The following is a 14,797-nucleotide window of genomic DNA, read 5'->3' as shown; positions in this document are numbered from 1 at the left end:
GCGGGGCCTTCGGCACACTTCCCTATTCTAGCCACTGTACCCGCGCAATGATGGTGCCTGGCGCATCCCTGAATCCAAACAAACATGATCATGAACTTCATAGATCAGTTCAACCAGATGAAAGGGCAGTATGAGGTAGATCACAAATCACGCAAGTGGTGGCATGGGATCTTTTTTTCACCTATTTGACTGCTGCATTGTCAACGCATATATTATTTTTCGGGAACATGACTGTTTGGAAATGATGTCATTGAAAGACTTTCGAAGAAGCATTGTCTCGCAGATGACTGCTGAAGCATATGTATGAACCCTACAGTGAAGCGGAAGCCATCTATGAAGCACAGGGGCCGTATTCTGAAATGTTCGCCTAGGCGAAATTTCTTTTTTCGTTTTCAGGCGTGCGCTGATTGGCTGTTTTAGCAAAATTGGATGAGCTGATTGGGTGCTCGAGCCCGACGTCATTCAATTTTGCTCAACCAGCTAATCAGCGCGCACGCTGATTTCGCCTAGGCGAACGTTTCAGAATACGGCCCCAGGCGTGTTCAACTGAAGAAACATAAACCATTTGTGGGGTTCGCCATCCAAACAGTAGAGTCCAAGCATCAGCCATAAAGGTGCTCACAACGAAAGTGCGCAAAATGCAGCACAAAGGCGCAATTATCCAGAACAGTTTCGATGTGCCAACGCTCCAATGTGCCACTGTGTCTTTGGAAGAGAAAGTATTTTTCAGACTACCACAAAAAGTAATTTTCAATATAGAAATCTAGCTCAAGCTATGCCGCTACATGACAAAGAACCAAGTCATAAATATGTTCTATGCAGAAACAAGGACCACATCATAAATATGTTCTATGCAGAAACCCTTCCAGCATGGTGGTCAGCAACACTAACCAACTTCATTACAAGTAATAATTCTTTTTTCATGTGCACGGTAGGCTTTCCGTAATCTGTTCTCTCAGTTCATACATTGAAATTTACGGTTTAAAACAAAGACAATTTGTGCGCTTGAGGGACCCTGGAACAATTTTTCTGGGTCATCATATTTGCTCTAGATCTATTCTCAGCGTGTCGTAAAACAAACAACAGGAGAAATTATTAAAATTGACCCGCACAAACCCATGTTATCGCTCATGAAATTTTCAAAATACAAGCAAAATGAGGAACCCTCAACCTCCACTGGAATATTTAGCAGCTCTAAATTCCCCATTTCACTTTTCCATTACTTGATGTGGCGGCACCAATGGCAGCAGTGCATTAGCAAAAGTCGGCGTGCCACGGTTGCCAAGTTCTCTCAGCCTGTTATGGTGTACCCATGACCTCCACAATCCGGTGGTTCACTGTCTAATCTGGGAGGCCAAGGCTTCACTTTTATTGTTACCCCATGGCCTTTCGGCACTAAAGTGCCCGGCATGGGGTGCATAATTCTCATGATTGCACCTTGAGGAGTGCCGCGATCTCCAGGTGCAATCATGAAAATTATGCATCCCATGCCAGCACTTTGGTTTATCACCTTTCTTATTTAATCTCGCAATGAAGTCGCTACCATCCAAACTCGACACGATACCCGGCCTGCGACACACTCTCTATGCCGACGACATTACGCTCTGGACGACCACGGGATCCGACGGACAAGTCGAAGAGACCCTGCAGAAGGCAGCCGACACAGTCATCCAACATGTGACTGAAGCGGGTTTAGAGTGCTCGCAGAGCAAATCGGAGATAGTAATACTGCGACCCCCAGACCGGCGCAGAATAAAAACCCCACTACCCAACATTAACGTGTACGTCAACAACACTGCAATACCTCACGTGGATTATATGAGGGTCCTGGGCCTTTTTGTACAAAAGAATCGCCACAACAACTTCACCATTGATCGTCTCACCATAGCAGTGAATCAGACGGTCCATTTAATCACCCGAGTGAGGGCATGCAAGCAAGGTATGAAGGAGAAGGAGCTACTCCAAATCATCGACTCCTTTGTCATCTCAAGGCTCACCTACGCCCTTCCCTACCTACATCTACTCCAAACTGAAAAAGCAAAACTGGACTGCCTCATTCGCAAAGAGTACAAATATGCGCTGGGGCTCATCCGTACCACCCCTACCGAGCACCTCCTAAGCCTGGGGTTGCACAATGCCGTGGAAGAACTTCTAGAAGCACACCGCATGGCGCACATTCACCGACTACAGGGAAGCAAGACAGTTGGATCCTGGACTGCATCGGGCACAGCGTGTCTCCAACGCACAACGATCCTGCCACCGTTCCCCCGAACATCAGAAAGAGGTTCATCATCAAGCCACTGCCAAAGAACATGCTGGCAGGTCATCAGGACGGCAGACGAAAAGTGAGAGCTCTAGCCCTGCACAAAACCCACGGGGTCCAACTCCGAAGCAGCATACGTTGACGCTGCTCAATACTCCTTGCCACATAACACGTACGCAATTAGCGTAATTAGCCTCCCCAAGATAATCAATAACAACAACCAATTTACTCCCCCAGCAACACCAATACGTACGGCCTGTTCTGTGCGTGCCCTCAACTCGGCGGAGGCAGAAGAGGCGGCCATTGCCCTCGCTGCAGCAGCCAGATTTACAACTATAATCAGCGACTCAAAGACCGCCATATCCAACTTTGCACGTGGAATCGTGGCCCCAGCCACACTACGACTACTGCATCCCCTACTCTCCCCTAAACAACAAGATAGTGAAGAAGAACCCACCCCAATTGAATTGATATGGGTCCCGGCTCACGAGGGAACCCGGGGAACGAGGTGGCCCACCAGTGTGCTCGAGGATTCGTCAGCCGAGCGGTGGGTCCCGTCTCTGATCCAGGGGACCTGGTCAGCGAGCCACTGACCACATACTACGAAATTGCCCAATACTACCGCCTCGCAAGACGGACAAAACCCCCACCTCATCCCAAGCTCACCAAGGGACAAGAAGTCACCTGGCGCCGACTCCAAACGCACTCATTTCCCAGCCCACAAATATACGCACACCTTTACCCTGACCTGACAGACCCACACTGCTCATTATGTGGGTCCATAGCCTCCTTAAATCATATTCTCTGGGACTGCAGAGATCTTCCCCCACCAGATCTGGCCGCTCCCTCGCCTGAAGTGTGGGAAGCGATACTCATGAACCCGAACCTGGAGCTAGGTTCAACTTCGGGCCATCAAAAGAGCTGAGGAGGTGGCTGTAAGGCACCGCCTGGTAGCCACCCCTCACTAAGCAAATTAACAAAATAAAGTTGTTTCCTCCTCCTCTCAGGATTGCAACACCTTGCCCATGCATGTGCATTACCTTAAATGGTTGTAAAACGTAATGCCAGAGCTTTCATCATTGTACATGAAAGCTTCTAACGCGAAGCTTCACCGTATTTTCCGGTCCATAAGTAGCACCTTTATGTAAGATGCACCCCTCTCAAAACGGCATAAAAGAAAACTTCTATCAGTCGCACCGGCGTACAAGACGCACGTGTTTGTTGGTTAAGCGGTTTAAAAATATTACAGTGACGCTTGACTCCGTGAACGCGGCTCACACGCAAGCGCATTGGTGCAATGACACGGACACTCCAGGCGCATTCCTGCCGTCGTGGTTGCCTTGATGTTCTATATAAAAGTCCAAGGGCAGTGACGTCGTCTCCTTAAGAAGAAATTGAATTTGGCCTAGTTTGTGTTTACTGCATGACATGAGTGGGACGAGCGGCTGGGGCGGCGCATGCTTTGCAGTGAGGCGCCCGATGTGGAAAAATACTGTGGCGGCGCTGCGATCGAACTGGATTGGGCCACATCAAGGTCGCGCCGTTGGAAACTGCTGGCGATACTGCTCGGCAGGGTCATTCGCACTACTTCGCGCGCTGGTATTTGCGTTAAGACCTCTCAAATGGTGTTCATAATCGAATATGACATGTATATATGTCTTCAGAATAAATGCCTTTCTTTCTCTTCATTTTATTTTTTAATGCCGCTCGGTGATGCGCGTGCATTGCGGCCGCAGTGTCGGCTTTCATTCTACTATGTTATTGTACGGTTCCCTTTGGAGAACAAATATTTTTCTCGTTCTTCAAGCAGCATGTATCTCTCGTGTGTATTGTTCCGCATATAGTTTTCCATCAGTAGGTCTTGCGAAACGCAAACGGAGAAACATATGTAACCTTCCTGCTTGCCGCTTCAAACAAGTATCTGCCCCATCCGGTACCTTGTACTCAGATTTCTTTCTTCTTTTGGTTTTTTTTATGTGCCAAAACCAGTTCTGATTATAAGGTACGCCGTAGTGGAGGGCTCCGGATTAATTTTGACCACCTGGGGTTCATTAACGTCCACTACAACGCGAGAACACGGGCTTCTTGCATTTCGCCTCCACCGAAATGCGGCCGCCGCGGCCGGGATTCGATTCCGCGACCTCGTCCTCAGCAGCGCAACGCCTTAGCTAACTGAGCCCCCGCGGCTGGTACTCAGATTTACGGGAAGCATTGTTATTGAAAAAAAAAAAAACTGCAGCGCCACATTCTATTCAAGTTTCCGCCTTACTCGCGTAACAGAATGCGGAGTAATGGGTACGGGGTCATTTATCGCGGTCAGTGTCATTCTGGTGTCATTCTGGAAATTCATTTCAAGTGGATGCGTTTTGCAACATCACCGGCTACAATTCGTAAATTGCAATATGTGTCGTAAAGTAATTAACTAAGAAGTTCATTAATCAATTTTGTTAATAAGTTGAATAGGTGTTTCGATTTCTCGTGCTACTAATGTCCGCCTCTTCGAATAACCCAGCTCATCAATGAGAATTGTGCTAACTGCCACAGGAGATTTTTAAAAATTCCCTAAACCTTAATTTCGAACACCCGGTATAGTGGATACAGCGTTGCGCTGCTAAACTGGAGCTCGCGGGTTCAATCCGTCGCGGAATATTCGATGGGAACAAATGGAAAACACTCGTGTACTTCTATTTAGGTGCACGTTAAAAAGCCCCATGTGGGGAAATCTAAACCGGGTGCCTCATACTCATATCGTGGTTTTGCCACATAAAACCCACAAATTTGTTTGAACTAAAAAATAAAAAGACAGGTGGCTGCGTTGTTCGTCTTTTTTCTAGGAGTGTAAACAAAATAAATTATTCTCGAGTCTGATTTCCGAGAAAGACATGTTACGCTTATCCTATATTTCATACATAAATGTAATGCCATTCCCAAATGTCTGTCCGCTCAACTAAGCAGCTTGTATATTATAAACGGCTGCTTTCAGCTATTCAACGCACTATCATAACGACAATAAGGAAGCAATTAGAGAAACGGCATACCTCATATACACGTACAGATACGTGTAGATCTGCTGCGTTCGTTCAAGAAGTGTGGTACCACATGGGGCACCCAGTTTTAATGGGTTGCAAAGATGGTGAGACTGTCAAAAAAAAAAAAAAAGTTTTCCTTGCCTGAATCAAGTTAGCAGATTTATAGGCTGCCCCAAAACGGGGCATTTATATTGAATGACAGCTTAATACACTTATTAGCAGGGCTTATTAGCAGCTTATTAGCCGGACTTATTAACACACCTGCGTTAATTCTCAGGAACTGCGCCTCTGCGCAACAGCCACAACTCTTCGGCAGCACAATCATTCGGAATAACAGTCCGCACTTGCATCGGTAACTCACCTTTGAGACTGCAATAGTGCTGTTATGCGTTACATTCGTACGGAAACGACTGTTCGGCGTCGTACAGCATATATATATATATATATATATATATATATATATATATATATATATATATATATATATATATATATATAGTTTTAATTGCCTGCTATGAATATTATTTCTGCGAATGAGAGTTTTATGTGCAGTATTCACTAATACGTGTGTTTCGTATGCAAACGTGCACGGTCGGGAGTTCTCACTGTACCATTTGTACCATTCTCAATGTACCCTTTGATATGTAATTACGTAGAAATACATCGGTCATTCTTCGCGCCACGCAGCTAATAAACCTGGTTTATTTCACTTTAATATTGTTTTCTTCGATCATTGTTCCTGATCAATATCCACCGACAAGAAGCGCGCGTAAAATGACACGCTAATACAATTTTCCTACGTAGCTTCATGTTGCAGAGATGCTAGTTGCTTTTAGAAGACAGTGTTAAAAACAATAGTTCACTTGGCTACAACTACCTTTGGTACCCGCCGTCAAGAGTCATGGGCGCACCAAAGCAACTAAAACAAAAAAAAAACAATAAAAAACAAAAAAAAAATGCACTACACAGACGTTTTGCGAGAAAAACTGGGCGCTGCCAACATCCGCGTAGCGAACGCGCGCTCGCTAGCAGACGACGCGCTTGACAACGACAGCAAAACTGAAGACGACGCGTTGTATAATCTATGCCTCAAATATATATGTTTAGCAAGATGGTGTAAACATAAATTTGCAGTTGAAATAAAGCACTATTTTAAGAGCGCACTATGCGCAATCGGCCTCGGCGCCCGCAGCGAAAGTACGTTGAATATGCCGCGGAGCGCGTCTCCGCCCCAATCCAGTTCGCTCGCAGCGCCCTCGCATAATTTTTCCACACGCGGCGCCTCAGCGGGAGAGCGCCGTCCGGCCCACTCGACCATTATCTAGTACACTCTAGTTGCAACTGCTTTATTCATTGAACCACGTACAAATATATGGACAAATATGACATACGCAGCACATGGACCACTCATCAGCCTAGTGGGGCAACCACTTATAAATCGGTTGCAAGTTACCGCCCGTGGCGTCTCTTGTATCTTTTTCTCTGTTTTTGTCCTTGAGTAACGGTCAACATGTAATACAGACATCGGCTCCGCGCGCCGTATGCTGTATGTGCGAGTGAAAGCGTGCGCACTACTACGGCTACTACTCACGGCTTTCCGCCAAGTAACACAGAACCTACAACCAATACACAAGCAACGCAAGCACAATCACACACGCAATACCCGCCGGGGTGGCTCAGTCAGCTAAGGCGTTGCGCTGCTGAGCACGAGATCGCGGGATCGAATCCCGGCCGCGGCGGCCGCATTTCGATGGAGGCGAAATGCAAAAACGCCCGTGTGCTTGCGTTGTAGTGCACGTTAAAGAACCCCTAGGTGGTCAAAATTACTCCGGAGCCCTCCACTACGGCGTGCCTCATAATCAGAACTGGTTTTGGCACGTAAAACCCCAGAAAGAAGAATCACAGACGCAATGTTGAACAACGCGCGGTCGGAGCGGGCCAGAGAACGATCACGTCGTCGCATGCCGTCGTCGCTTGGCGCCACCATCGCGCCTTCTCAAAAGCACGACCTACGAGTTCAGTAGGTCGTGCTCAAAAGTCCCTAAATGATCCTGTCCCTAGGTGCCTAGGATCGAGTCACGTGAGGGATTTTTGTACGACATTTATCTGGTCGATCTGGAGCAGGATTTTTTGCTCCACGGCTGCGAATCCGAATTTCACTGGTCGAGCAGGAGCGGGTTGGCGCTTTTCACTGGTCGTTTCGGATCAACTCGCTCCGCGCCGGATCGCTCTCACCATGGAGGTGAGAGCGATCCTTCCTCCATGGATCTCACCTTGCTCCGCTGCGTACCGCTGCTACGGTGGCTAGACGGCTAGACACAGAACACCCATACAAATTTAGAGAAGGGAAACTGTACCTTCCACAGTGCAATGGAAATAAGCGTAGCGGTGGCGTTGTGAACTAAAGTATGCGACTGAGAGATGGCGCTGGCAGAATCGAAACTAATATCATCATCATTACGTAATGAGCAATATGGCCGCTACGGTAGCGGTTCGTAGGGCTGGTCGCGCTGCTCGCTCACTGGTTTGGGGCGTTTGGTTACCGTTTCGGGGCGGTATTGGGCTAGATGCGTTAAGATGCGTAGGTGTGCCGACCGGCGCGTCTGGAGCGTAGTTCACCACTTCTCCGCGTCATGACGCAAAATTGGCGCTGCGGTCAGTAGAACGGTAGGGATACGGTGGCTAGATGGTACAGTGCACTAGAATATCCTCTAGTTCACTGTACTAGATGGGTAGGTGTGCCGACCGGCGCGTCTGGAGCGTAGTTCACCACTTCTCCGCGTCATGACGCAAAATTGGCGCTGCGGTCAGTAGAACGGTTCCGCAGCGCGCGTCGTCTGCTACAGGGGGCTGGCGGCGAGCAAAAAAAAAAAATAATAATAATAATAATAATAAATAAAGCCCGTATTTTAATAGTTGTATGTCGTCTGTTCGTGTCAGTTTCAAAGGTGAAGAGCTCCGCGTCTCTCGTACTGTTTGCAAGTTCCTAAGCGATGTGGAATGTTCCAGGTCGGAAAAAGGACCAGCGAGATTAGCGGCGGCATTGCTCCACGAAAGAAGACCACCAAGGAGACTTGCTGCTTCACTCCGAACTGCAAGTCGGGCTATAAATTTGTGAGAAAGACAGCGAAAATGTTCCGCTGTCTGACAGCGGAAATGTTCGCCCCGGGCTGCTGAGTAGCTTGCTCAGTATCGGCGACGTTAATGAGCAAGCCGTACACCGAAAAGCGTCCGTCTATGAGCTCCTCGACATTGGGAATTTGCAAGCCGCACATGAAGTGCTCAGCGCCTGCGACATCGAGCACCGCTGCGCTGCTACAGGGAAAAGAAAAGTGACTCTAGGCTTATATTCTATATAGCAGGCTATGTAGCAAGGAAGTTCCTGCAAAGAACCAAGTGCTCCGATTGCTCAGGGACATTACTGAATTCAACAGAATGAGTAGGTCAGGGCTGTTGCTCCCTTTTGAAGCACTAAAAAAAAAAAAAAAAATCTGGTAGCATCGCTCGAAGACGCCTTCAAGCTGTGCTTCAGTTTAAATGAGTTACGAAGGAACAGTATCGCCAACTTTACATCCATTCTGCAGCTGAATCTTCCGAATTTGATCGGCTGTGAGCGGCACAAGAAAAAGCTCACAAACGATGTTGTGAAGTTTTATTCAATTACACGCCTTTACTTTCTTGTCAAGGGCAAGAACATGGCGTGTGAAAGCAGCAGGGAGAAAAGGAATCGCCTGAAGCGGAGGCGTGTGCTGTGAATAATGTTATGATGTGGTGGACCAACGTTGCGACCTTGCTGGCGCTAGGCTATTTATGTTGGTGCGTCAAGTTATGAGAGCGTTTCTTGTATTTTAAATATATTCATGAATCTAGCCCAAGACATATTGCTTTATTTTATTGCAACCAAACAGTGAACCATATGCACTTACCAACACAATTCGTCTAGTAACAATTTAAATGCCGCAACTGAGGCAGCAATAAACACAATAGCTGGATTTCTCGAAATTGAAACTTTAGAACTCACTAAATATCACGTAAACACGTTTCCATATACCGTATAAAACCACTGCAGTTTTGTTTTATGCATGGGAAAAAATGCATCTACGTATTTAATGCAATGGGCTGGAGCGCCGCATTTGTACCAATAAATATATGTGACCAATCGCCAAGCTAGAAAATTTACTTCAGCATATCGTGTCTTCTGAGTAGACGACAGTAACAAATTCCCCATTCTGGCTTTGCTTACTCTGCTCGAAACGCCATTGTATAACGTGTACTTCAAAGCAAGAGCAGAGGCAGCGATACTATCAAACACGCTGCTCGTCTACACAGCGCAGCCGACGTTGCGCGCAGCTCAGCCGTTCTACTGTCCGCAGCGCCACTTCTGCGTCATGATGCGGAGAAGTGGTGAACTACGCTCGGTCGGCACACCTACCCATCTAGCCACCGTAGTAGGGAGCCTACTGTTCCGCAGCGCGCGTCGTCTGCTACAGGGGGCTGGCGGCGAGCAAAAAAATAAAGCCCGTATTTTAATGGTTGTATGTCGTCTGTTCGTGTCAGTTTCAAAGGTGAAGAGCTCCGCGTCTTTCATACTGTTTGCAAGTTCCTAAGCGATGTGGAATGTTCCAGGTCGGAAATAAGACCAGCGAGATTAGCGGCGGCATTGCTCCACCAAAAAAGACCACCAAGGAGACTTACTGCTTCACTCCGAACTGCAAGTCGGGCTCTAAATTTGTGAGAAAGACAGCGAAAATGTTCCGCTGTCTGACAACGGAAATGTTCGCCCCGGGCTGCTCAGTAGCTTGCTCAGTATCGGCGACGTTAATGAGCAAGCCGTACACCGAAAAGCGTCCGTCTATGAGCTCCTCGACATTGGGAATTTGCAAGCCGCACATGAAGTGCTCAGCGCCTGCGACATCGAGCACCGCTGCGCTGCTACAGGGAAAAGAAAAGAGACTCTAGGCTTATATTCTATATAGCAGGCTATGTAGCAAGGAAGTTCCTGCAAATAACCAAGTGCTCCGATTGCTCAGGGACATTACTGAATTCAACCGAATGAGTAGGTCAGGGCTGTCGCTCCCTTTTCAAGCACTAAAAATAAAAAAAAAAAAAAAAAAAAAATTAAAAAAAAATCTGGTAGCATCGCTCGAAGACGCTTTCAAGCTGTGCTTCAGTTTAAATGAGTTACGAAGGAACAGTATCGCCAACTTTACATTCTTTCTGCAGCTGAATCTTCCGAATTTGATCGGCTGTGAGCGGCACAAGAAAGAGCTCACAAACGATGTTGTGAAGTTCTATTAAATTACACGCCTTTACTTTCTCGTCAAGGGCAAGAACATGACGCGCGAAAGCAACAGGGAGAGGAGGAAGCACATGAAGCTGAAGCGTGTGCTGTGAATAATGTTATGATGTGGTGGACCAACGTTGCGACCTTGCTGGCGCTAGGCTATTTATGTTGGTGTGTCAAGTTATGAGAGCGTTTCTTGTATTTTAAATATATTCATGAATCTAGCCCAAGACGTATTGCTTTATTTTATTGCAATCAAACAGTGAACCATATGCACTTATCAACACAATTCCGTCTAGTAACAATTTAAATACCGCAACTGAGGCAGCAGTAAAAACAATAGCTGGATTTCTCGAAATTGAAACATTAGAACTCACCAAATATCACGTAAACACGTTTCCACATACCGTATAAAACCACTGCAGTTTTGTTTTATGCATGGAAAAAATGCATCTACGTATTTAATGCAATGAGCTGGAGCGCCGCATTTGTAGCAATAAATATATGTGACCAATCGCCAAGCTAGAAAATTTACTTCAGCACATATCGTGTCTTCTGAGAAGACGACAGTAACAAATTCCCCATTCTGGCTTTTCTTACTCTACTCGAAACGCCATTGTATAACGCGTACTTCAAAGCTAGAGCAGAGGCAGCGATACAATCAAACACGCTGCTCGTCAACACAGCGCAGCCGACGTTGCGCGCAGCTCAGCCGTTCTACTGTCCGCAGCGCCACTTCTGCGTCATGATGCGGAGAAGTGGTGAACTACACTAGGTCGGCACACCTACCCATCTAGCCAACCGCACTTGCACATCATAATTGGAATTCTCCGCTCTTTCTGCGCATGCGCGAGGAATAATGGGTGCGAGAAAGAAGTCGCGGCGGCTAGCAGCCGCAGTGCAAGAGCGCTGCCAGGCCCCGGAAACTCGCGAGTTCACCAAATGGCCACAGAGGGCGAAAAAATCGCTGCTAACAAAACAAGCGTAGTACATCCCCTCGAAAAATGCCTAAGTGAGTTCAGTAGCTCCCGCTAGAGGCGCCGTAATAAGCGCAATTTTAACCTACAAACTTTCTCCCGCGCTTATCGAAGCGTTTTTGTTAATTGACAAAGGGTACAAAATTATTATTCTTAATTAGAGATTGTACTATTGAGCACTAACTCTGTTCTTTTTTTTTGCAGTTGTAAACGCAAAATAACGCTCAGCATCATCGATCTCTCACGTGACCTCTGGCTTGAATTTGAAATTTTTACCGGTATTTTCGCGTACACGGCAAGCACGGATTCATTGGTTCGTACACTTATGGTGGTTGCTTATTTTGTGCTAAAACCAGTTTATTGCGCTTCGACACCTCGCGTTATTTAACTTGGGGTGAAGTGACGGGTTTGCGAGCGGAGATGTAAGCCAGAAAGCTAGGTTTTGATCGTGAGCCATGCGGAACAGTGTATGCATCGCAACGGGAGCCGGATTCTGCTGCGACTGAGGATGGCAATACCGGTAAGTCCTTTAACATCGCTGCTGCTTGAATCGTTATGTAATATGCGTCTCGTTAACTTACAGGCGGAGACAAATTGACGAACTAGATTCTGCATTACATATGGGCAGTCAGGACCCTCCGTTGCTGTTTGCGAGGCCGTCGTTAGCAAACACAATCACGAAAAAAAGAGAGCGATATCGGAAAGCCCGTCACATTTTTCATCTCTTTGTATCCGTGGCCGTAGGCGACTGAGTAGCCTTATCAACATATATATATATATATATATATATATATATATATATATATATATATATATGTTTTGTTTCGATTCCGCCGGCAACTTCTTTCGTCCACAAAACCGGAAACCCTTTGGTAAATTGAAGTGAAAGTACTGAATTTAATGTATTAAACAGTTGCACGCATGGTCATTTACCCATATTTCGTACTTGTTGGTTCCAAGTGTTCTTGCTGTTCCGTTTGATTTACCTTGGGGCATTTATTTTTGCAGTAATGAAGTGGTGCATCACGTTCGTGCAGAAAAACAATGCAGCAGTTCTAATAGCTTCATGTTTGTTTTGCATTTGCTTGTGAAACCAGCAGTGTGATCTCTTCTAGTGTATAAATGGGCGCGAAAATGTTCTCATTTGTGATCTTATGGACAGTACCAATATTTAATTAACACGCTGATGAAGCACCCTAGAACAAACAGTGTGCATTTGCATGTGTTATGCAGTCTAAAACCATTACAATATATATGTCTCACCTTCTTGCATTTCATATTGCAAAATTGTGCTTTTTCAATTTCTGATGCAATCAAAATTTCTGTTCCAGGCATGCAGTAAAGAGGATGGCGCCAGTGTAAGGCAACACACTCCACACACCAAAGACAAGCTACTTCCTGCTACAACAAGGCCATTGTGTGGACTTTGGCTGTAACTACAAGGTAAACAACACCAAGTTCAGAAACAACTATGCTTAATATATACTGTATTGGCTGTATTGGTATTATGGCTGTATTGGTATACACATGTCATTTGTTTGTAGGAGATATGAACGTTTTTCCACATTTACGGTTCAGCATAATTGGTTCAAACAAAAAAGAAAACACTACATGAGTTTGGCTAATCTGTGCTGTATCTCATGTGTTACTGTTGTGTCCCAACAGAATCTGCACCAAGCACACCATGGTCCTCATCACAGAAGCCCCCATCTACTCTGACAGGAAGGGGCTGGAGCCAAATTTACAAGGATTTTACACCACAAAGAAGCGGACGCAGAAGTATTTGGATGAAATATCAAGTCTACGGATGACTGTGTCAAGAGTGAAAGAGCCTCAGCCATCATTCCACCAGCACGGATATTGACCGAGTCATCCAGGTACCTCAACAAAGACTTTCTAGAAATTCTTCATGTTGAGATGCACCTGCAACCATTGAACAAGCACGGACGACGCTGGCCAAAAGAGTTCCCTCCATCAGTATGGCCTTCCTTAATCAGCTTCCTGGTCATGTCAAATTCCATTTGTGCCAAGTATACATTTTTTTTCTATACCATGCAAGCTTTTTCATTCCCCACTCTTGTTAGGGATAATTCTTCTTCCTCATCCAAACATAAAGGTCAACCGATTCTTTGCTCATACTTAATACCATTCACTGTCTAGTAGCATACCATATCTGTAGCAGTATTTCTTAGTGTATGTTGCCATGTGCAATTCCTCTCCAAAAATAGCCGATGCAGCATCAGCATGCGTCTTGCATTAACCGTTGCAACGTGTGCTATGTAGCATTCAACTTTTCTTAATGTTTTTGGCCTTCAGTGCTTGCAGAGCCGAGTGGCTTCTTTCATGAATGCAAGCTTTCTGATTGCCATATTTAATTCCTAGTCTCATTCAGCATTGCTCTTCTTGCTCGACAGCCTGGGTGTAGCCTTGCCTTGTTCGATAACCTTCAGTGTAGCACAAGCTACACTGAAGTGATTGATTACAGAGTCTGGTTTCGCTGCTGTCCCACTTGGTCGTGGTCGCCGTGTTACGTTTCTCGGATGTGGGGACCTGGTAAGTTGCATTGGGAAGCAGTCTCTCGAGGTAAGCACCTGCTCCTGCAGTTCGCACAGCAACATAGACTCCCAATTTACACGCACCGTGATTGGTGCTCCCCGTTCTGTCCTTTCCTGCTGTAGCCATGTGCAAATTTTGCTTTTGGCCTTCGTCAGCTGCAATTTGGCATAAACATAGACCAGTATACGTGCTTACATGACCTGAGGTGTATGAAGTTGATAGCCACCTGGGTGGAGTGGCCCGCAAAAGTGGCTGCCGAAGGTGATGCCCACAAAACCGACTCTTCCATACTGAGACCAATTGGGGCACCAAGTGTGAGCCATACATTAGCGGCCCTCTAAAGAAAAGAAACGTGCAGCCGGGAAAGGAGGTAATGGTAAAATGCTGGGTAGTCCATGTTGCTGTGTTGACTGCGGCAGTAGATGCCTGCGTCACCTGATTGCTTCGCAATGCAAGTTGCTAATATTCAACAGTGACTGTCGGTGCAAATAGGTGGGACACGCCGCCCAATCTGTTTGCGCTGCTTGTTGTCGCTCATTACCAGACCCCCATGTGTGACGGAGGCCAGCACTATGCCTATAGTCGGACAGCTGAATGTGCCCTAAGCGACCCATGTACGTGAATGCTCACTGTTGCCATATGGATCTTCACCAATGTATAATGTATTGTGTGGACCTTATGCGGTCAT

The 14,797-nt window shown here is 46.3% G+C and overlaps 1 protein-coding gene across 2 annotated transcripts in view; it reads left to right on the top strand.

The window, feature by feature from the left end:
• LOC119453141 (gastrula zinc finger protein XlCGF57.1-like) overlaps positions 1–14,797 on the top strand; it is a 95,770-nt gene that overhangs the window by 29,785 nt on the left and 51,188 nt on the right. The window lies entirely within an intron of this gene.

This window comes from Dermacentor silvarum, chromosome 5 (genome assembly GCF_013339745.2).
Source record: "Dermacentor silvarum isolate Dsil-2018 chromosome 5, BIME_Dsil_1.4, whole genome shotgun sequence".
In the NCBI taxonomy this organism is placed as follows: Eukaryota; Metazoa; Arthropoda; class Arachnida; order Ixodida; family Ixodidae; genus Dermacentor; species Dermacentor silvarum.
This window is presented reverse-complemented; position numbering and strand designations above follow the sequence as displayed.